We start from the raw sequence: 23,361 nt of genomic DNA on the forward strand, positions 1-23,361 counted from the left end.
ATGGGGGGTGATTTGAACTTTTAGGTTTTTTTGTTTTTTTTTAATTTTTTAAAACTTATTTTTTTACTTTTTTTTTTTTTTTTACTAGTCCCCCTAGGGGGCTATTGCGATCAGCATTCCGATCGCTCTGCAATATCTGCTGATCACAGCTGGAAGGCTGTAAACAGCAGATACGCTGTCTTTCTCTTTTGCTGTGCCCCGGGCACAGCGAAAGTGAAACCAATTCATGTGTAGTACAGGAGTCATCACATGACCCTGTACTACCATGACAACTATCGGGAGTCACGTGATCGCGTCACGTGACTTCCGGTTTCGGCGGTAAGTAAAACTTTACCGCGATTGCGCTTATAATGGCGCTGTCATGTATTGACAGCGCCATTATAAGGGGTTAATCGGCACGAGCAGATAACGATTCTGCTCGTGCCTAGCAGGCACACATCTCAGCTGTGAAAATCAGCTGAGATGTGTGCCGATCGCGGCATGCTGCCGCCGGAGGACCGCGGGCAGTAAGATTATGTCATTTAGGACGTAATTTTACGGCCCGCGGTCGTTAAGGGGTTAAAGGGTAAACGTCGTTTTCATTTTTATTTCATAAATCAATAGTAAACATGACATTAAGCAACTTTGTAATATATCTTATCAGACATTTTCTTCTTCCTCTGCCAGATTTGATCAGTCATTATGAAAATTCTCAATTCTGAGGTAAAATCTGTATTCAGTGGAGACTTTCCCATTACTGAAGTAGGAAATTATAGAGGATGTCAGTCTTAGGTCATTACTGGAATGGAAGGCACCGGTAGGGTAATAGACAGAGATGAGGGAGGAGATGTAGTACAGTGCAGAGTTGTGCAAAGCTTTGTGAATGAGAATGATTACTGAACTCTATAGCAGATGGGCAACCAGTGCAATGACTGGCACTGGATAGAGGCATCAGTGTAGAAATTAGACAGGAATATGATCCCGGCTGCTGCATTAAGGATGGATTGGAGAGGGGAGAGTTTAGTAAGATTGAGACCAATTAGTAGAGAATTGCAATAGTCCAGGCGAGAATGAATAAGGGCAACAGGAAGAGTTTTTGCAGAGTTCATGGTAAGAAAGGGTCAAATTCTAGAGATGTCTAGAGGTGATATGAACTACAGAACGAGTGATTGGATATAGGGACTCGAATGAGAGATCTAACTCAAATATAAACCCATGACAGCAGGCATGCTGCTGGGGAGTTATGGTAGAACCACACACGGAAATGGTAATATTGGGTTTAGGAAGGTTAGTCGAGAGAGGACACATGAGAAGTTCTGTTTTTGACAGATTCAGGTATAGATAGAGGGAGGACATGATGTTGGAAACAGCAGGTACACAATCACTGGTATTTGTAATAATGCGGGGGTAATGTCAGGACATGTGTATAATTGAGTGCCATCAGCATACAGATAGTACTGAAAGGTTAATTGCCGGGTCGCCTGAAGCTTCTCCCTGACCTAGGGTCCGTGAACCCCGTCGTGCCTTCGTCCCCGAACCAGTGATTAGGCTCAGTCTGCTGACCATCCTCCAAGACAGGTCCCAGGTACCTAGCCTCAATCCCCTGTGACCGAGGGTCCGACTGCTCTAGGTCCAGACGACCGTCTGCGACCTAGTCTGCTTCTCCCCTGGGAGCTACAACTCCCAGCTTCCTCAGAGCTCCTCACAGCTCGAGGGCTATCACTCAAATGAACTGACACCTCCCACCTCCCTGCCTAACCCCTAGGTGGGTGGCCTTATTCCTGCTTAAGTAGCCCACTGGTGTGCCTGACAGGTGTGGTGCAAGATGTATCTAGGATTTGTGAATGCTGGTGGAGGCAGTACTGCAGGATAGGTTCCCAGAACCAAGGGGGTTTGAGCCCTGCATGGGGAGAGTAAGATTGTGCAGAACCCTGTGACGACCTGAATAGTCCAGGGCATCACACCATAACAGCGACAAGCGACCTTGTTGGCACGCCTGGGTGGAAACACTACGCCTCTATCTAGGTCTGAGTAGTCAGAATAGCTGCTGTGTGACAGGGTCCCAATGACTGCCGAGGTCGTTATACGGATCGCTGTATCGTTGCTGCGTCGTTAATTAGATCTGCTTGTTTGGCAGCTCACTAGCGACCATGGAGCGACGTACCAGCGATCCTGACCAGGTCGAATCGTTGTCGGGATCGCTTAAATGTCGCTACGTGTAATGAGACCTTTAAGTCCCTTTTACACACTGCAATATCGCTAGTGATATCACTGTAACGTCACTGGTTTTGTGACGTAATAGCGACCTCCCCAGCGACATGGCAGTGTGTGACATGCATCAGCGACCTAGCCCCCGCTGTAAGGTCGCTGATCACTACAAGTCATTCAGTACCATTCTTTGGTCCTTTGTTTCCCGCTGCGCAGCATGTATCGGTGTGTTTGACACCGTTACAATGACATTGTTAGCGACCCAGCCCATAGGCGTGCTAGCGTTCCCTTTCCAGCGAGGTCGTTCTGCAGGTCCGTATCGCTGCTTTCTCATTGGCCAGATCTGCCTGTTTGATAGCTCACCAGCGACTGTTAGAGACTTTCCAGCGATCCCTGCCAGGTCGAAATCGCTGGTGGGATCGCTAGAAAGTCTCAGTGTGTGAAGGGGCCTTTAGAGTCTCCAAAATTCTACCTTTGATAGTGTAAACAAAACATGAAACTAAGGGGTACTTCTCACATAGCGAGATCGCTAGCGAAATCTCTGCTGAGTCATAGGTTTTGTGACGTACCAGCGACCTCATCAACGATCTCGCTGTGTGTGACACTGAGCAGAGATCTGGCCCCTGCTGTGAAATCGCTTATCGTTACACACTGTTCTGGTTCATTTTTTGCTCGTTGGTCTCCCGCTGTGCAGCACACATCGGCGTGTTTGGCGGCGGGAGACCAACAAGCACCGACTGTGTGTAAGCAGCGTACGCTGGTAACCAGGGTAAATATCTGGTAACTAAGCAAACCGCTTTGCTTGGTTACTCGATATTTACCTTGGTTACCTGCATACACCGCTTAGCGCTGGCTCCCTGCACACGTAACCAGGGTACACATCGGGTTACTAAGCAAAGCGCTTGGCTTAGTAACCCGATTTTTACGCTGGCTACGTGTGCAGGGAGCCAGCGCTAAGCGGTGTACACTGGTAACCAAGGAGGTAAATATCGGGTAACCAAGCAAAGTGCTTTGCTTAGTAACCCGATGTGTACCTTGGTTACCAAGCGCAGAGTCGCTAGTGGCTGGTCACTGGTGGGTGGTGAGATCTGCCTGATTGACAGCTCACCAGCGACCATGTAGCGACACACCAGCGATCCTGACCAGGTCAAATCGTGGTCGGAATCGCTGGTACGTCGTTTAGTGAGACAGTACCCTAAGACCACTGAGATTAGAGGGGGATAATTGCCATCACCATTGTTCTTTCTCAATGTTAATGACTCAAGAGATCAGGGGAACAGTAGGTAACACATGAACAAACTTGTCTGCCTTGCTGATTTACAAACCACCCTGAGCAATTGAACAACATAGGAAATTCAGGGTAATTAGATTGCTATTTTTTTTTTCACCATGACATCCAAATCTGGCATTCTTATTGCATCAAAATTTGTGGATTGAGGCTAGATTTCACTGGTTTAACAGATTTCTGTCATAGTCAGATTGCCTTAGGATTCAGGGACCCATGAACGAGGACTACTGAGATGCATGTTTCTTGTTCTCCTTGTTTGTTTAGATAAAATATGTTCACAGTATTGTCCAAATGAACCACGATGCTGCTGTCGCGGGCGGAGGAGGGGACGCTGCGCTCTCCCACGGCTCAGGTCCGGCTGCCGCTGCTGCTGCGGCCGCTGCTGCTCGGTGGCTCGAGCGATGGGCCGGATCCCAGGGACTCGAGCGGCGCTCCTCGCCCGTGAGTGAAAAGGGGATTGGTTTTGGGGATTTATTGTCCGTGACGCCACCCACGGTTGTGGTGATTGTGTGGACACCACTGCTGCTCTGTATGGGGATCCCGGGAGCGGTGACAGGGAGCAGCTTTGTTGTTATTTCTCCCCTCCGTGGGTAGGGGGTTGGTTGTCCCGGGGCCCGGTGGTGGGGTAGGGGTGGATAGCAGGCCGGTGTGGGGCCTGGTGAGGTGCAGGGTCGCGGGGGCAGCGCTGTGCCGTATGGTACGGTGGTACTCACTCAGCCTGAGACGTTGACACAGTTCTCGGTAAAACACACGGCTGGAAAGACGGTTCCCACGGACGGCTGCTGTTGCTTTTCCCCGGTAGTTAGCGGTGACTGTCACTTTTCCCTGCACCTATGTTCACTGTTGGTAGCGATGGATTCCCACCGGTTACCCGCTCCCCGACTTGGATATGGGCCGGAGGAGCCCCTCTTTGCCCGCAGGCGCTGGCCCTGAGAAACTGGTGCCTTGGCGGTGGCGGTGTCTCTCCTTCACGGTTGGACTGTTGCCTTCAATCGGGACTTAGTTGTTTGGAGACCCGGAGGTCCCCTTCACTGACGGATTTGGCAAATTAACGGCGACTCCTAGCCTTGCCGGGATCCGAAAAGCCCCTGCCAATGGTGCTGGCTTCTCCTTGTGTACCGGTCCGGTACCGCCGGGCCACCACCCGTCCGCGGTCCTTTCGGCAACTCCGATCAGCCTCCACTGCAGACGGTCACCGCCGTCTGCTAACCTTGCTGTCTCAGTCCGGGGCACACACCCGGACCAACTTCAGGCTTTCAAACTGTCACTTCTCTCCTTCACTACTTTCCCTCCTTCTCCTTCACTCCTCACACTTCCTCCTCCAAACTCTAACTGCCTGTGTTTTCCTGCCTCCAGGACTGTGAACTCCTTGGTGGGTGGAGACCAACCACCTGGCTCCACCCCCTGGTGTGGACATCAGCCCCTGGAGGAAGGCAACAAGGATTTCTGGTCTAGCTTAGGTGTACCTAACCAGGGTGTAGAGTGTGTGATGTCATTACCTGTGACCCCTGGCTTGCCCAGAGTGTCACACTGCGATGGGACAAGGTGGACTGAAAAACTCAAGAGCCAGTCTGACATCACAAAACTGGCACAGGCATTGCGCTCAAAGATGATGAACATGATCAACCCAGAAGAAGCTTAATGAATTTATGGAAAGAACTTCCTGAGAAGCAATATGGTTTGATCCACAATTGCAGACTAAGGGGTACTTTGCACGTTGCAACATCGCTACTGCGATCTCGTCAGGGTCAAATCGAAAGTGATGCACATCCGGCGCCGGTAACGACATCGCAACGTGTAAAGCCTAGAAGCATCGATAAACGATCGCAAAAGCGTCGTAAATTGGTGATCTGTGTAGTGTCGGTCATTTTCATAATTTCGCTGCAGCAACAGGTACGTTGTTGTTCTTCGTTCCTGCGGCAGCACACATTGCTATGTATGAAGCCGCAGGAGCGAGGAACTTCTCTTTACCTGTGTTCCGCCTGCAATGAGGAAGGAAGGAGATGGGCGTGATTTTTACGTCCCGCTTATCTCCGCCCCTCCACTTCTATTGGCCGCCTGCCGTGTGACGTCGCTGTGACGCCGCATGACCCGCCCCCTTAGGAAGGAGGCGGGTCACCGGCCAGAGCGATGTTGCAGGGCAGGTAAGTGCGTGTGAAGCTGCTGTAGCGATGTTTGCTACGGCAGCTATCACAAGATATCGCATCTGCGACGGGGGCGGGGACTATCGCGCTCAGCATCGCTACAATCGGCTAGCGATGTCGCAGCGTGCAAAGTACCCCTTAGTATGGTGGTAATGGAAAGAATCATCATCCTTTCTTGGATCGATATAGAACAATCAGAAAATAAAGTTCTACTCTGCTGAATTACTCCTGTGGGGGCCTGGGACCACGTCAATGGGTCATGAGGACAAGAATGTATATGTGGCAACTGTGAGTGAGGTTACTGGCTGGGAATCAACATGAACAATAATGGAAAACTTTGTCTCAAGTAAGCTTGAAGGACATGAAAATTAAATTTATGGTTTCATAGTGTTTAAGGTTGAAGGTAGTGTGGCGCCCCTAAGGCGGGCTTTGCACGTTGCGACATCGCAAGCCGATGCTGCGATGTCGCACGCGATAGTCTCCGCCCCCGTCGCAGGTACAATATCTTGTGAAAGCTGGCGTAGCGAAAATTATCGCTACGCCGGCTTCACATGGACTCACCTGCCCTGCGACCGTCGCTCTGGCCGGCGACCCGCCTCCTTATTAAGGTGGCGGGTCGCGCGGCGTCACTGCGACGTCACACGGCCAATTGGAGCGGAGAGGCGGAGATGAGTGGGATGTAAACATCCCGCCCACCTCCTTCCATCCGCATATTCTACGGAAGCCGCGGTGACGCCGGTAGGAGATGTTCCTCGCTCCTGCGGCATCACACACAGCGATGTGTGCTGCCGCAGGAGCGAGGAACAACATCGGACCGTCGCGTCAGCGTAATTATGGATTACGCCGACGCTGCACCGATGATACGATTACGACGCTTTTGCGCTCGTTAATCGTATCATCGAGCCTTTACACACTACGATGTCGCATGCGATGCCGGAAGTACGTCATTTTCAATTTGACCCCACCGACATCGCACCTGCGATGTCGTAGTGTGCAAAGCCCGCCTAAGGCTCAGTCGCCACAGGGTATTACATCTCACTTAAGGTGAGGAAGATGTTAACCATTGGTGTTCATCACTAACACAATACACACTTTAGGTGCTTTCCCACTGAAACTGAGTTAAGCTGGGTTCACACATAGCGACAACGACATCGCTGTTGCGTCACCATTTTCTGTGACGTAACAGCGACCTTGTATGTCGCTGTTATGATTGCTGCTTAGCTGTCAAACACAGCGACGCAGCAGCGATCATAATGTCGCTACATGTGCAGAGAGCAGGGAGGCGTGCACACTGCTTAGCGCTAGCTCCTTGCTCTCCTAGCTACAGTACACATCGGGTTAATTACCCGATGAGTACTGCAGCTACATGTGCAGACAGCAGGGAGCCACGCACACTGCTTAGCGCTGGCTCCCTGCTCTCCTAGCTACAGTACACATCGGGTTAATTAACCCGATGTGTACTGCAGCTACATGTGCAGGGAGCAGGAGCTGGCAGCACAGGCAGCGAGAGCGGCGGAGGCTGGTAACGAAGGTAAATATCGGGTAACCACCTTGGTTACCCGATGTTTACCCTGGTTACAGCTTACTGCAGCTGCCAGATGCCGGTTCCTGCTCTCTGCTCGCTTCATTTCGTCGCTCTCTCGCTGTCACACACAGCGATCTGTGCGTCACAGCGGGAGAGCAACAATAAAAAAACGAACCAGGGCTGTGTGTAACGAGCAGCGATCTCACAGCAGGGGCCAGATCGCTGCTCAGTGTCACACACAGCGAGATCGCTAATGAGGTCACTCCTGCGTCACAAAAACCGTGACTCAGCAGCGATCTCAGCAGCGATCTCACTGTGTGTGAAGCACCCCTTAGAGGTGGTCACCATGGCAACGGGACTTCCCCAGCCACTGGTGGGGCAGCATGAGGGAAGTTAGAGAACACACATTTAGGGCTGAGCTGACTGATAGAAGCAGGAGACGACTAGTGGAGTTGGTGAGACACAGGAGCAACACGGTAGCTGGAGGTAGAGTTCAATAGCTACCTCAGTACCAGTTCAGGATGCAGAGCCCTAGGGTGGCATGCACTTCATGTTGTGCCATCAGAATCTGCCGGACAGGGGGAGCGCATGTCCCTCTGGCCACCAAAGATCCCGGGGTACAGCAGCATACAGAGTCAGGAGTCAAGACCACGGTTGGGCCCACATTTGATTCACACTGCCTACGAATGGGACACAAACTTAAGTACTAAATGCAGGGGTCCCCAAGTAGCTTCACGCCATGGGAATCCACAATACAGAGCACAAGAAAGGAAGGTCTCACACTCCACAACACCGGTAGTGGCCTCTGAACTATCCAGAATTGGCTGAGGCCCATCACGGTGGAAACCAGTACTCCGAGGGTGACGGCTTAACAGTGAATAAAAGACCTTGAACCACAACCACTGAGTCAGCCCTTCATTGCCGGCACCCAACGCTCCGATGCCAACTGCCACTACTGCCCCCATCATCCTTCCTGGGACCTAGCTCTACCTGTGGGGAGCTGAACCATCCCAGCTGCTACATCATCCACCCCAGAGGACAGCACCCGCAGCGGCGGCTAATCCCTGGCCGCACACCACAGGTGGTATCACGACACAACTACTCCCAACATCCCCACCATCTTCCCCTTCATCCCTTCGTGGACACCTAGGGGCCATGAAGCTGGGCCAGGCCTCCGTGACATCCCCAAGACCTCCATTCACCGGCCTGGTGACGAGTAAAGAAAACCACGGCCCCGTGGGGTGCTTCAGTAGACTTAGGTCCATCGAGTTCAACCCATGACTTAACCTAACATGTTGATCCAGAGAAAGGCAAAAAAAACTCATGGGGCAGACAGTAAGTACCACAGTGGGGGAAAAAAATTCCTTCCCAACTCCACATACGGCAATCAGACAAGTTCCCCTGGATCAACACCCCATGGTGAAGCCTAAATATTTTGCTTAGATGAAGAGGCAATGTTTAGACCTGTCTCCATTGATCAAGAACCCTTGGTGCAACAGCTGGCCGATGAAAGATTAAACTAGAAAAAAATAAATTGAAGCTGAAAGAAACTGTGGCAGCTCTAACTGCTACACAAAGAAACCTGTGAGCCTACAATTGTGAAAGAGGAACATATGCAACTTCAAGATCCAATGTTGTAAAGTAGCAATCTTGTACACCTCAGTGATAACCAATTTTATGGACGCCATCTTGATTTCCTTCATCACAATTTTATGATTATGAAATCTATGGACTAGTTTCTTGGAATGGGGACTGTCACAACTAGTTAAAAACTGATTTTTTTGGGGGAAGCTAGCGCTCTTTTTTTATACATTCCTAAACTAAGGTATTGTCACTGCAATTGATCATGAACCATTCTGGATGCACTTTAATTTTGGAATATTTTAATTGATCCAGACATCTAAAGGTGTCAGCCTTGCCTAAAGAAACAGGGAACATAGGAATCATCAGTATAATTATTCTGTTGCTAATTTACTTAATCTTCTGCCTAATCACCGGTGAAAATAACTGAAGTTTGATCATCATACAAAGGGAGCATTTACCCCTGACAAATGAGCAAAACGTTCCTGTAGTCCTGTGTAAACAGTACATGTGCTGCCGAGAACAATGATATTCTATGTGCACAGAACAATCATGATTACGATCGCTCTGTGGACGATCTGTCTAAACTGCTATGAAACGATCGACCATCAGCTGACTGTGATTGGCCAGTGTAAATGCACTAGATCACCCAGCCTGTTAGGCACATATGCAGATCTGGGGCCATAATTAGCCTCATGATTAGCATGGAAAAACATTGGCTCACAGTGATTATGTTCTAAGGTAATGTGGTAACAGAGAGTCTTTCCCTCTGCGGTATCAGAGAATATTCTGGCACCTACCATTTAACCCCATCAATTTTGACAGTAGCGGTCAAAATGCTTATTGTTTGTGTGTAAAAACTGAAGGGGTTCAATGGCTTGTAACAGAATATTCTCAGGTCCTGCCCATTGCAGCAGTGTCAGATGTACAGCTGGACCATATTACTTCGTGCCATACATTAACACATCCTAGTCTGTCTGGGTGCTGGTAGACACACGTGCTCAGTCACTCGCCCCACCGCCAGGTCTCTGTATCTGTCTCACTACCGGAGAATCCTAGTTTAATCCATTCAGGACCCATGTAAAATGTAGACAGTGTATACTCACCTCTCACAATATCACCATTTCAAGCGATGTTGGAGTTGCTGATCATGGAGGCTGACGTGACATTGTTGTGTTATCTGCCAGCTACAGCCAGTGAGCGGCCATTTGTCAACTATTTTGTCAAAGTGGACAAATGCCCTGGTGAAATATTTTTGACCTGCAGCTGACAAATGGTCGCTTATTGGCTGCAGATGCCACAAAAGTGTCACATCACTGCTGGGAACAGAGGCGCCAACATTGTTAGAATGGCACTGATGCGAGAGGCGGGTATCCACTTTTTATCCAATTTGTATGAATCAGCTCACCGTATAAAAGCTCAATCCCGATTCCGTCCTGGAGCACGGACAGGCACTGCCACAGCCCAATGAAATACAGAAAAAGGAGGATGTCCAGCTCTTCAGGCAAAGAATCACGTCTTTATTTCATCATGCAGACACAGAGATTGACATGACCAGCACAACGCGTTTCAGGTGAAACCACTCACCCTTAATCATGATGCTGGAGAGACGGCGCTACAGAGTTTATATGCAAATGCTGATTAGCAGAACAGATGTTTAAATCACTTAAGCACTTTACATATTCAAAGATAAAGTTACCATGAAAGTTATTACATGTAAAATAAAATGCAAATACAAATACAAAATAGGTATCGATAGTTTTCTGGACTAAGTTAGGAATGTATATAAATTCTGACATTAATTATGGTGCACAAATATACATATGCAGATATAACATCTACAAGTAAGTGCACATAAAATATATGCAAATGCATGACTATATATATGAATGAATCTGCACATATATGAGGGTGCACACAAGAATTTTTTATGTGCATAGCTACAATATTTTTTTTAAAAATGTATTTATCTCCCTCTCATGTGCTATTGAAAAATCATGCTACCTTTAATTACAATTTTGGGTGCAAAATGACCAGAGGTGCCTAAAATGACCCATTTTTGTGCAAGCGCTGTACTCCAATGAATTTTTAATAAATTTTTTTAGGGAAATTTTTTTTTAAGAAAATTTTTTTATTATTATTTTTTTTATTATATAGAATTTTTTTCCCCGGTTTATTAATATTAGGCTGTACCCAACTGAGTGAGATGAAAATATATATTGTGTTCAAGCAGAGGCCACCAAATTGTATTGTGAGTTATAATTATCTGTCAGATAATACTGACAGAATAACCAAACTCTAAAAGTGCCACAACTGGATTTTGCAATGCATTCATTTCTGATTACAGCATTTGGGATTAAATTTCAACAATTTCAAGAGGAACTAAAAATGCACCCTGCGGCTAACATGCATTCCAACTAATATGAAAGAATCCATGCGTCGAAAACAAGGCAAAGAAAATCGCATTGTGGCTGAGCAAGCATAACACACAGAAACCACACAAGCCGCACATAGTGTGAATTAGGATCACATTGATTAAGGATACATTTTTTATGTTGTAAGTGACTAGATTACCAATAAATATTTTTTCAGACCTAATGCTCATGCATCTGGTCAGTGTTAATGAATATGTAATTACCCGCATTGTGACTGAGCAAACATAACATACAGAAACCACACAAGCCGCACATAGTGTGAATTAGGGTTGCATTGGTTAAAAGTGAATTTTCATTGATTAAAAGTGAATTTTTTATGTTGTGAGTGACTGAATTACCTATAAATATTTTCAGACCTAATGCTCATGCATCTGGTCAGTGTTAATGAATATGTAATTACCCGCATTGTGACTGACGAAACATAACACACAGAAACCACACAAGCCGCACATAGTGTGAATTAGGATCACATTGGTTAAAAGTGAATTTTTTATGTTTTAAGTGATTAAATTACCAATAAATATTTTCAGACTTAGGGTATGTGCGCACGTTGCTTTTTACCTGCTTTTTACCTGCTTTTTTGCTGCTTTTTCTTCTGCGCTGTTTAATGCCAAAATGGATGTGTTCTTCTATTCAAGCAAAGTCTATGGGAATTTGGGTATCTTGTTCACACTATGTTGTTCAAAATGCTGCCTTTTTGTGGCAGAACTTTGGTCAAAAACTCAGCTTTGCAGTGCAAAACCCAAATGGCAAAAACAATTGACATGTTGCTTCTTTGAAAAGATGAGTTTTTGACCAAAGTTCTGCCACAAAAAGGCAGCATTTTGAACAACATAGTGTGAACAAGAAACCCAAATTCCCATAGACTTTGCTTGAATAGAAGAACACATCCATGTTGGCGTTAAACAGCGCAGAAGAAAAAGCAGCAAAAAAGCAGGTAAAAAGCAGGTAAAAAGCAACGTGCGCACATACCCTTAATGCTCATGTATCTGGTCAGTATTAAAGAATATGTAATTACCCGCATTGTGGCTGAGCAAACATAACACACAGAAACCACACAAACCGCACATAGTGTGAATTAGGATCATATAGGTTAAGGGTGAATTTTTTATATTGTGAGTGACTAAATTACCTATAAATATTTTCAGACCTGATGCTCATGCATTTGGTCAATGTTAATGAATATATAATTACCAATAGATTTATAAGATGCGGGGATTTTTTCGCCACAATTTGCATACACATTTTCATGCTCAACTCTATTGGTGTTTGATTGTACAATATCACCTTCATAAAAGTGTTTTTTCACTACAACATTACGAACAAATTTGTTAATGTCACATAATGTACCAAATAAATCAAAATTAGTAGTTGGTGCAAGATTTAAACCTAAGGCAAGAGGTGCTCTTTGTGTTTCCGATATATTACATGAAAACAAATTGATAACATCAAAATTCACATTAGAGTCTAAGTCCTTTTAGGACGCAGGGTATAGCTTTTAAGACTTGTGCTTCCTACCTCCTCTTCTACATTTCTTTTGAAATTTTTCGGTTTTTTGTAGTAGTTTTTTGAAGGTTGAAATGTTGATTCAGCAGATGATTCATCTGTAGTGTATCCCATAGAAGTATCCAGATCAGAGGAGCCAAATGAGACTTTGGATTTCATTCTGGGAGTCTTTAATATGGAGCGCGGACTTTTCCATTTATTAGTGTTTTCCCATCTGCCCCATTCATACACTTGGTTAGATGAGTAATCATGTAGGTCCCTATTAAATTTGCGTTTTTTCATGTCCTTGATGCTTGATTCAATTTTGTCGACCGATGTTTGTATACGATTTATCGTTTCCAAATAATCTTCTTCAGAAGTGATTGATTTCAATGTGGATTTTGCTTCATCCAGATTTGTCTAGGTTTCCTTGAGTGAAATTTCCTCATGTTCAATGATTAGTCCCATAAGTTTCAGGGAGCACGAGGATAATGTGTCATTCCATTTAGAAACAAAGTTCTCAGAGTAAATTGTATTGGGAATTCTTTTCAGGCATAAGCCCCTTAGAATGATGGATTTTTCCATGTGATTTTTTAAGGTGGTTACATTCCACCAAATTCTATTCTCTTTCTCTGCTAATTTTTGCAATGTTTTAACAGATTCATCACTTGTTGAAAAAGTTGCAGGTGTATTCATATCAGTGGCTCCAAATAGCAGTTTTGCTTTATTTAAGCGTTGACTACAGCCATTCATGTTGTTAGATGGGTAAGCACAAAGGGTTAAGTCCAGAAAACCAACTTGTCTGCTATTTAAATAAGGAGTGCAAAGCACGGGAGTCCCGATAAGCAGTAGTAAATATCCAATTTGTATGAATCAGCTCACCGTATAAAAGCTCAATCCCGATTCCGTCCTGGAGCACGGACAGGCACTGCCACAGCCCAATGAAATACAGAAAAAGCAGGATGTCCAGCTCTTCAGGCAAAGAATCACGTCTTTATTTCATCATGCAGACACAGAGAATGACATGACCAGCACTACGCGTTTCAGGTGAAAACACTCACCCTTAATCATGATGCTGGAGAGACGGCGCTACAGAGTTTATATGCAAATGCTAATTAGCAGAACAGATGTTTAAATCACTTAAGCACTTTACATATTCAAAAATAAAGTTACCATGAAAGTTATTACATGTAAAATAAAATGCAAATACAAATACAAAATAGGTATCGATAGTTTTCTGGACTAAGTTAGGAATGTATATAAATTCTGACATATTAATTATGGTGCACAAATATACATATGCAGATATAACATCTACAAGTAAGTGCACATAAAATATATGCAAATGCATGACTATATACACTTTTTATGCTATTTGGAGTTCTAACTTGATAAAACCTTGGTTGTCCATTACTTGACAACCCCTGTAACCTGAGTCTGTGATATGTAAACAAAGTTTTAATATTAAGCTTATGTCTCTGCTGACATAATGTCCAGTATATAATGAGTGCGTTTGTAATTATTTCCCTTTACTTTTATTGCCATGCAGCATGCGTGTGTGCAGCGTGCGTGTGTGCAGCGTGTGTGTGCAGAGTACGTACAGTCGGCATTTGTGCAGCGTACATGCGTGTGTGCAGCGTGCGTGTGTGCAGCATGTGTCTGTGCAGAGTACGTGCAGTCGGTATGTGTGCAGCATACATGCATGTGTGCAGCGTGCATGTGTGCAGTGTGTGTGTGTGTGCAGCATACATGTGTGTGTAGCGTGTGTGTGTGTGCAGAGTACGTGCAGCCGGCATGTGTGCAGCATACATGCATGTGTGCAGTGTGTGTGTCTACAGTGTACATGTGTGTGTGCAGCATGAGTGTGTGCAGCATGCGTGTGTGCAGCATGTATGTGTGCAGAGTACATGCAGCCGGCATGTGTGCAGCATGCGTGTGTGCATTGTGCGTGCGTGCAGTATACATGCATGTGTATGCCGCATGTGTGCGTGCATTGTGCGTGTGTGCAGTGTACATGCATGTGTGCAGCATGCGTGTGTGCAGCGTATATGCGTGTGTGCAGTGTGCGTGTATGCATGTGTGCGTGCATTGTGCGTGTGTGCAGTGTGCGTGCATGTGTGCAGCGTGCATGCAGAGCAGTCTGTCAGTCAAAGTGCCGGAGAGTGATTACAGCCGTCCTCCCTGTTTAGCAAGCGGTGACTGTTTTCAACTCTCTGCATAGCCCCAATGACTGGAGCTGAGCAGAGACCGGAAGAATAAGACTTCACTTTTTCTCTGTAGATGGCCTTCCAGGAGAATTACACTTTATTTACCTTCAGATTTATCCTGCATCTGCAGATAATTAATTCCCTGGGGTGACAGGTTACGTATCTTTACATTTAGAAAAACGATAATTTTATGTAATATTTTTTTATTTTCCTTGACATTTCAATTTCCCAAAATGTAGCAGTTTTCCCTCCAATTACTGACATTCAAATATATTGATTTTAGCAGTAATCTCATAACATTTTAGCCAGGATTGCAGTCATTGTATAAGATAGCATTGCACCATTGCCAATAGGTCATGGGCACAGCTAACCTCTTCCTTCCTGCATAATGACATATGGATAGGTGATAGAACATAGTTTGAACAGGAGTTAAAGAATCATTTCCAAGTTCTTTATTTTCTATAGTCTATATAGCTTCAGTAAACCATACACACGTGGTCAAAATTGTTGGTACCCCTCGTTTAATGAAAGAAAAACCCACAATGGTCACAGAAATAACATGAATCTGACAAAAGTAATAAATTAAAAATCTATGAAAATGAACAAATGAAAGTCAGACATTGCTGGTTTTCTGTTTCCACAGAATTTAAAAAAATAAATAAATAAAACCCATGAAATCGGCCTGGATAGAAATGATGGCACCCTCCTCCTCCCCCTCCTCCTCCTTAACTTAATATTTTGTTGCACAACCTTTTGCGACAATTACTGCAATCAGACGATTCCTGTAACTGTCAATGAGACTTCTGCGCCTCTCGACAGATATTTTGGCCACTCCTCAAAAGCAAACTGCTCCAATTGTGTCGTGTTTGAAGGTTCCCTTTTCCAGACGGCATGTTTCAGCTCTTTCCAAAGATGCTCAATAGGATTTAGGTCAGGGCTCATAGCAGCCACTTCAGAATAGTCCAATGTTTTCCTCTTAGGCGTTCTTGGGTGTTTTTAGCTGTATGTTTTGGGTCATAATCCTGTTGCAAGACCCATGATCTGCTACTGAGACCAAACTTTCTGACACTGGACAGCACATTTCTCTGTAGAATCCCTTGATAGTCTTGAGATTTCATTGTACCCTGCAAAAATTCAAGACACCCTGTGCCAGATGCAGCAAAGCAGCCCCAGAACATAACAGAGCCTCCTCCATGTTTCACAGTAGGGACAGTGTTCTTTTTTTGATATGCTTCATTTTTCCGTCTGTGAACAGACGCAAGCTGATGTGCCTTGCCAAAAAGTTCCATTTTTGGCTCATCTGTGCGTAGGACATTCTCCCAGAAGCTTTGTGGCTTGTCAACATGTAGTTTGGCAAATTCCAGTTAGGCTTTTTTATGATTTTTTCAACAATGGTGTCCTCCTTGATCGTCTCCCATGAAGTCCACTTTGGCTCAAACAACGATCGATGGTGCGATCTGACACTGATATTCCTTGAGCTTGAAGTTCCCCTTTAATCTCTTTAGAAGTTTTTCTGGGCTCTTTTGTTACCATTCATATTATCCGTCTCTTTGATTTGTCATCAGTTTTCCTCCAGCGGCCACATGCTTGAAGATTACTACAGTCCCATTGATCTTACATTTCTGAATAATATGTGCAACTGTAGTCACAGGAACATCAAGCTGTTTGGAGATGGTCTTATAACCTTTACCTTTAACATGCTTGTCTATAATTTTCTTTCTAATCGCCTGAGACAACTCTTTCCTTCACTTCCTCTGGTCCATGTTGAGTGTGGTACACACCATGCTACCAAATAGCATAGTGAGTATCTGTAGCCCTATATACAGGCCCACTGACTGATTACAAGATTGTAAACACCTGTGATGCTAATTAGTGGACACACCTTGATGTAACATGTCCCTTTTGTCACATTGTTTTCAAAGGTACCATCATTTCTGTCCAGGCCTGTTTCATGAGTTTTATTCTTTAAGAAATTCCGTAGAAGCATAGTTGAAAATCAATGTCTGACTTTCATTTGTGCATTTTCATAGATTTTTTATTCATTATTACTTTTGTCAGATTCAAGTTATTTATGTGACCAATGTGGGTTTTTCTTTCATTAAATGAGGGGTAGTAACAATTTTGGCCACGTGTATATCTCTAACTGTTGTTAACAACAGCTCAGGCAAGATGGCCTTCTGTCTCCAAAATTATATAGAAAAGTTATAATAAAATAAAATGTGTTATCAAAATAAAAACATTGCTAAAAAGATTATATTTACCTATCTGATTTAGTATAACAAAAATATTTAGATGAGGCTTTCCTACTAATCTTGCTAAGTCAACACCATGTTATTATACACATACAGTATATTATGCTTAGCCAAATACCTATTTCCCATAGGTTTAATGTAGAGAGGTTTCCAAACATGAAGAAATGCAAGACCCATGTACAGAATAAGTGCGCATTCTCTTTGTAAACTCTGCTAATATCAAGAGATATACAGGGTGTCTTATAAACAAGAACAAATAGAATACCCTTGAAGTACCCCAAAAAGAATTGTTAAAATATTGTTGCCGAAATCAGCAAATATTGCAAGAGAGATTAGTGGGAAACCATAACTCAGTGGGTCCCTCGTCTATGGTGTCTATATACGGTATCAGAAAAAGGTGATCAGATAGGACTCTATTATTCCCAGTGTTCGGTTTACAATCAGCTTTGAAAGGGTGCTGTAAAAAATCCGGATATACCGTATACAGCGGGAAAGGTATTAACTAAGAATAATGACTCAGGGATCACCCACTTGCCAATAGAGACCGGAAGGACTTTTTTAGCCTGTACGAAAAATTGTTCTCTGCTGTTCAAGTGTAGTTTTTGTGTTCTGCTAGATCAACTGGGTTGGTAATGATAAAAAGTCAAACTTAATGGACTATGGCTGGCTATTCACACTAGATAGCTGTCGGCCTATTGTTTATATTCGCCAACAGCTATCTCTTCCCACTCCACCAAACAGATAGAGCTTCAGGCAGCAATTTATCCCCCACCAGACTAAAGGATCAGCCATTGAAATTCCAACGACTAGACCTCTTTGTCACCCGATATCATCAGTCGCAAGAGAGTTGGAAGGCCCCAACACACATTAGCTGGTCAGGCTATCGTCTATTGGTGGGTTCATCCAACTTTATCTAATATATGTGAGTATTTTTTGTTACCAATGAATCATTTAATGACTTTCTCTTCCCATATAGAAGGCAATGCTAACAATTCACCCAGCAATTTTATTTTTTATTTTTTTTAACCTTGTTATGGAGTCACCTTATATATACTTTATAGAGTAGACTGTGTCCCTTTAAAAATTCAAGTGAATGGGCAATAAATTGCAATACTTGGCAGCGTCCACTATACAATGTAAGGGGCTGCTGTGTTGGGCATGATACATTGCTTACGTCCAGCCTCTCCCAGGGTAGATATCAGCTTGGCAATTGAGGTGCCAGGTGTCGAACCCCCACCATTCTCATATTAATGAACTGCCCTATGATTATATTAGTGGTGGACAATCCCTTTAAGATGAAGAACAATAATAACACAGCCTCAGCTTCATGTGTGGTCATTTTATCTTCTGTATTTACCCACATTGTGCTACCTTTTTACTGTCCATGCTGCTTAGAGACATCAGATTAATTACTAATGAGAAACGCGGAGCCTTTATGTTACTTTGTGCTGTGGATCTCTCGATGCAGAACCTTTTCTCACAGTTACCTGCGCTTTGTCTGTATAGTTTTATGCACTGCTTCTAATACCTTCTCAGTTAATGAGTAGAAGTTTCCAATTAAAATTTCATGTCTCCTATTCAGCACCGCTCCATATTTCAGAGCTGTGTTTAATTTACATTATTGCATTTACTGTAAAGCCCCTCATACACATTAGACTAACGTCGGCTGCACCTACATTGATATCGATAGGTTCAGCCAACACTCTAATGTGTAAGGACAACTGATGGTCAGAGGTCAATGTCCAATTTCAGACTGCCGGAGATAAACCACGGGCCAACATGTCTGTCAGAGGTTTTCTAATAAAGAGCACAGCTGAAGGGATACTCTTGTGTATGGGAGAGATGGCTGAGATGGTTCCTGGCCAAACTACCAGATTCATCAGGGGTAAATCTGGTCCAAAAAATGGATCAAAATAGAGCATGCTGCAATTTTGTTTACACACGAACAATCAGTCTGTGTATACAAATGGTCATGCAAACTACTACGTTGACTTTGTTTTTGCATATTGACATCAGAAGGACATTTAATACCCTCAACTGAATGTGCTCTAAGGCTGGTTTCAGATATCTGCTGGCAAAAACGGGGCAGTGGTGCACACAAGTTACAGACATGACTGGGTCCATGTGCAGAACTATGTGCCTATCTGCATTGCAGAGGAGTGCCAGAGCTGCCTTTACATTGTATCCACTATTCTGGTCCATAAAAAGTGCCAAAGTACTGCCTGCTGCCATTTTTTTTCACACAGACCACCGGTCATGTGCAGAGACACACTGGTTATAATGAGTGTGTGCGCTCCATGTGTGGCCCATGGTACACACGGACAGGACACGGAGTAATTATACACCCAACTGAACAAGCCCTAAAGCCAAGACTACTAAACCTAATGTCGTACACACACATCCGGAGGTCACTGTCCAAGCACAGACCATGATGTATGGACTGATAAGTGGTGCTCCAAGTTGAATAGAAAAAAGTCACCCGTGCCGTTAGTTTTTATTCTGCATGTCCTGTACCTACTGTGCTTTCTTTGATCGCTTGAATATTTTAACCAAGATTCCATAAATGAATTCTATTTCATAATTGCTTGGATGACTTTTGTGCCAGTCTTTTTTAATCTTTTTTCTTTGATGTACGGATTGTCCATGAGCCTCCTGACCCAAACGTGACATAGATATATACGTTCGGGTCAGCATACCCGCAGACAGTCCAAACTCAGAATGCGATACAAGGATGTGTGAACGCGGCATAACCAAATATCATCAATCAGTCCTGATTAATCATTCATGCTGGGATGGAGACAAGCAGGTCATCTAATACAACAGTTTCATGACATATTTAGTCATTTTTGGATTATGTGAGGGAATGGATCCTGCCACAGACATCCTGCAGAGTGACGCCTGCTCCCAGCCGTCTACATTGTGTTGCACTTAATCTGTTTTGATGAGAGAGTGTTAAAAGATGTTTCAGAACCGGACGGATGTTTCCTGCTCACTTGAAAAGTGAATCCATGTCTTTGAGTATTATCTGTACTGTCCTACAATAAGGACGTTCTCCAGCTGAAGCAATTCTGAAAATGTAACGTATCAGCTGCCCGAGCGGAGGCATCTGCTGTACTGACTCCACTGGGTACAAGGGACAATTAGTAAATCCCATAGGAGCAAGTGTATAATGAGAGGATCAAGATCACGTCGGCCTCGGGGCACATTTACAAGGCTGTATTTCCAATCAGTGTGAACTCCAGTTTTTAATATATTAATATTTGCTGTACATAGAAACTGGGTTTTACTATACCAGACCCTCCATGCAGTCTAAGGCCTCTGCCACACTCACGTGAATTTCACGCACGTGCCGAGAGACACGTATTTTCCCTGCGTGTTGCGTGCAGGTAAGTACGTGTCTCTGGTACGTGCGTGACACGTGTGTTCTACGTGTGCTATCCGCGATAGCACACGTAGAACCGGTAATTATTATACTCACCTGGTCCTTCCTGATGTCCGCGCTGCTGTCCGTGGTGCTGATCCTCGGGCTCCAGCCCTCCCGTCTCCCCGCTGCTGCTGCTGCCAGGCAGTGAAGTGAATATTCTATGAGATTAATGAGCGGCGGTCGGCAGCAAGAGGCAGCAGCGGCAGAGACAGGAGGGCTGGAGAAGGTGAGTTAATGTTTTTTATTTTTTTCCCTGACATGTGTGTTTACTCCGGCGCGTGTCACACGGGACCGCATCCACACTACACCCGTGTGGTACGGGTGCGGGCCGTGTAACACCCGTGCTGCCGGAGAAAACACTGACATGTCAGCGCTTTGAAAATCGCACACACGTACAAACGCACACGGACACACGTTCCGTGTGGTTTTACGTGTGTGTGCCTGCTACCATAGGGTAGCATTGCTTAACGTGTCTCCGTGCCGCCGGTACGTGTAAAAAATGACAAACACGTGCCGGAGGCACGGATGTGTGGCGCAGGCCTAACCTAGGGTGACAAAGCAATTTCACCCTGTGACATTGTGCCCATTAGGCCCGTCCTTTACACTGTTTCAGTAAATTATCGAAAGCTTGCTATTTAGTACCATTTTTTCAGTTAGCCACTGAAAGCAACCACTGAGATTTCTCAAATTTTAGTATTTTAGTAAATTGTCATGCATATATATATATATATTTATATATATATATATATATATATATATATATATATAAAAATATATATGTGTATATATATATATACATATATAAATTAATATATATATATATATACATATATATAAACTAATGTATATATATACATATATATAAATTAATATATATATATAAATTTATATATATACATATATACATATATATAAGTTAATATATATATATCTATATATATATATATATATATATATATATATATCACTGATATTAGCTCACGAGGCAAATGAAAACATATATAGCAATTGCAAATTTTTTTTTGTCCTTTAGTGCATTTGCAATACGACATCTAAAGCCCCTGTGCTGCCCAACCATTAAAAAGAAAATTGTTACAAACAGGGTGTACCCCCAAAAAATGTGAAATATTAACACTTGCTGCAATCACATAACTAATATGAAGAAAACAAGGAAATAAAAGTTCAAAGAGAAGCAAAGTATCTAAATATGTTACATCTCTGCAGACAAACATGGGAAAATGGCAACTGCATCTTTGATGAAGCAATGCTGCCTTTCAAAATAACCTGGGACAGGAAAACAAGCATGGCACGACCTTAAATATTGCAGTAAATGTGCGCTAAAGAAAGAGCCCAAGAACTCCTTCACCATAACTTCACATTACACATTGCCACTTAGAACTCACCAGATCTAGAAGCACAGAATGGCCGTGAGTCTGTCCGGCTCCTTTGGCAAATTTATCCAGTATTTCTAGTGTCTCTGAGCTCCCAGCTCCCGGGATTATTAATAGATCACCCACTCCATGGCAGCCCCTCTGGCACATTCCTCACCCTTCTCAGCTGCCCCCTCCCAAGATTTTTAAAGTTGAACGCACACATACTTCCAAGCATCAGGACAGAGCAGGGGTTGTACGGCGAGGGGCAATATCGCAGAAACTTGTTCAAAGCATAATTTAATTACTTTCGTTTTCTTCCTATATAGTATTGTATGCCTTTTATATAATTTTCAGTGTACGATTATTTTATGAGGTTTTTATTTTTAGCAAATATCCCCTTCACAGAAAAAGAGGACTTAATCTCTGGCACCACCTATTGGAAGTAGCAATTCTTGAAGTCAGTGTCGACCCTTTAATGAGCCTTGTCACATGAGTTAAGATAAGGAGCCAAATGAGACACTCCATTTGCAGACACGTGTTTTGGGGTTTTTGCCTCTCATCATTGTAAAGCAGTAGATATGAATTGGCTAGGTCAGAGGTTTCTGATTGGGAGTTTTAAGGGGCAACATTTCTACAGTCAATATTTACCCTTTAATGAGCCTTGTCACATAACAGGATAAAGAGCCGAATCAGACACTCCTTTTTACAGACACATGTTTTGGGATGTTTGCCTCTCATCACTGAAAAGCAGTAGATCTGAATTATCTAGGTGAGATGTCTCTGACTGGGGTTTTAAGGGGGAATGTTTTTCCAGTCAATATCAATCCTTTAATGAGCCTTGCCACATGATTTAGGATAAGACGCCAAATCAGACACTCCTTTTGCAGACACTTATTTGGGGTGTTTGCCTCTCATCAATGTAAACCAGAAGATCTGAATGGGCTAGGTGAGAGGTCTCTGATTAGGGGTTTTAAGGGGGAATATTTCTCCAGTCAATATAGACCCTTAATGAGCCTTGTCACATGACTTAGGATAAGAAGTCAAATCAGACACTCCATTTGCAGACACGTGTTTTGGGATGTTTGCCCCTCATCAGTGTAAAGCAGGAGATCTGATTTTGCTTGGGGACAGGTCTCTGACTGGAGGTTTTAATGGGGAACGTTTATCCTTCCAGAGTGTACCAAGTCGGTCACAGCTTCTTTGGCATTAGGATGTTTTTGCTTCAATACATAAAAATAATTAAACAAATATAATTTATTAGGTGAGAGGCTATACATAAGTACCAAATTATCACAAGATAATATGTAATAAAGTGTATGATATATGTACAGTAGATATAAATTACTGTAGATTATAAATCTTTGCTTAGGATTTGTCACAAGGCAGTGACATGTCAACTGGGCTCCCCCCATCTCCAGTTAAAGGGGCTGTCCAGGCATATAATATTGATAACTTAGTTT

General features: G+C 43.8%; 1 protein-coding gene across 1 annotated transcript in view; it reads right to left on the minus strand.

Moving 5' to 3' along the window:
* The window catches only part of KLHL30 (kelch like family member 30), a 94,653-nt gene extending 72,634 nt beyond the window's left edge, over window positions 1-22,019 (minus strand). Inside the window, exon 1 of the mRNA XM_075340883.1 lies at window positions 21,932-22,019. The gene's annotated coding sequence lies outside the window, so the exon portion shown is untranslated. The remainder of the gene's footprint in view (window positions 1-21,931) is intronic.
* Window positions 22,020-23,361: the final 1,342 nt, after the last annotated feature.

Source organism: Anomaloglossus baeobatrachus, chromosome 3 (assembly GCF_048569485.1).
Source record: "Anomaloglossus baeobatrachus isolate aAnoBae1 chromosome 3, aAnoBae1.hap1, whole genome shotgun sequence".
NCBI lineage: Eukaryota > Metazoa > Chordata > Amphibia > Anura > Aromobatidae > Anomaloglossus > Anomaloglossus baeobatrachus.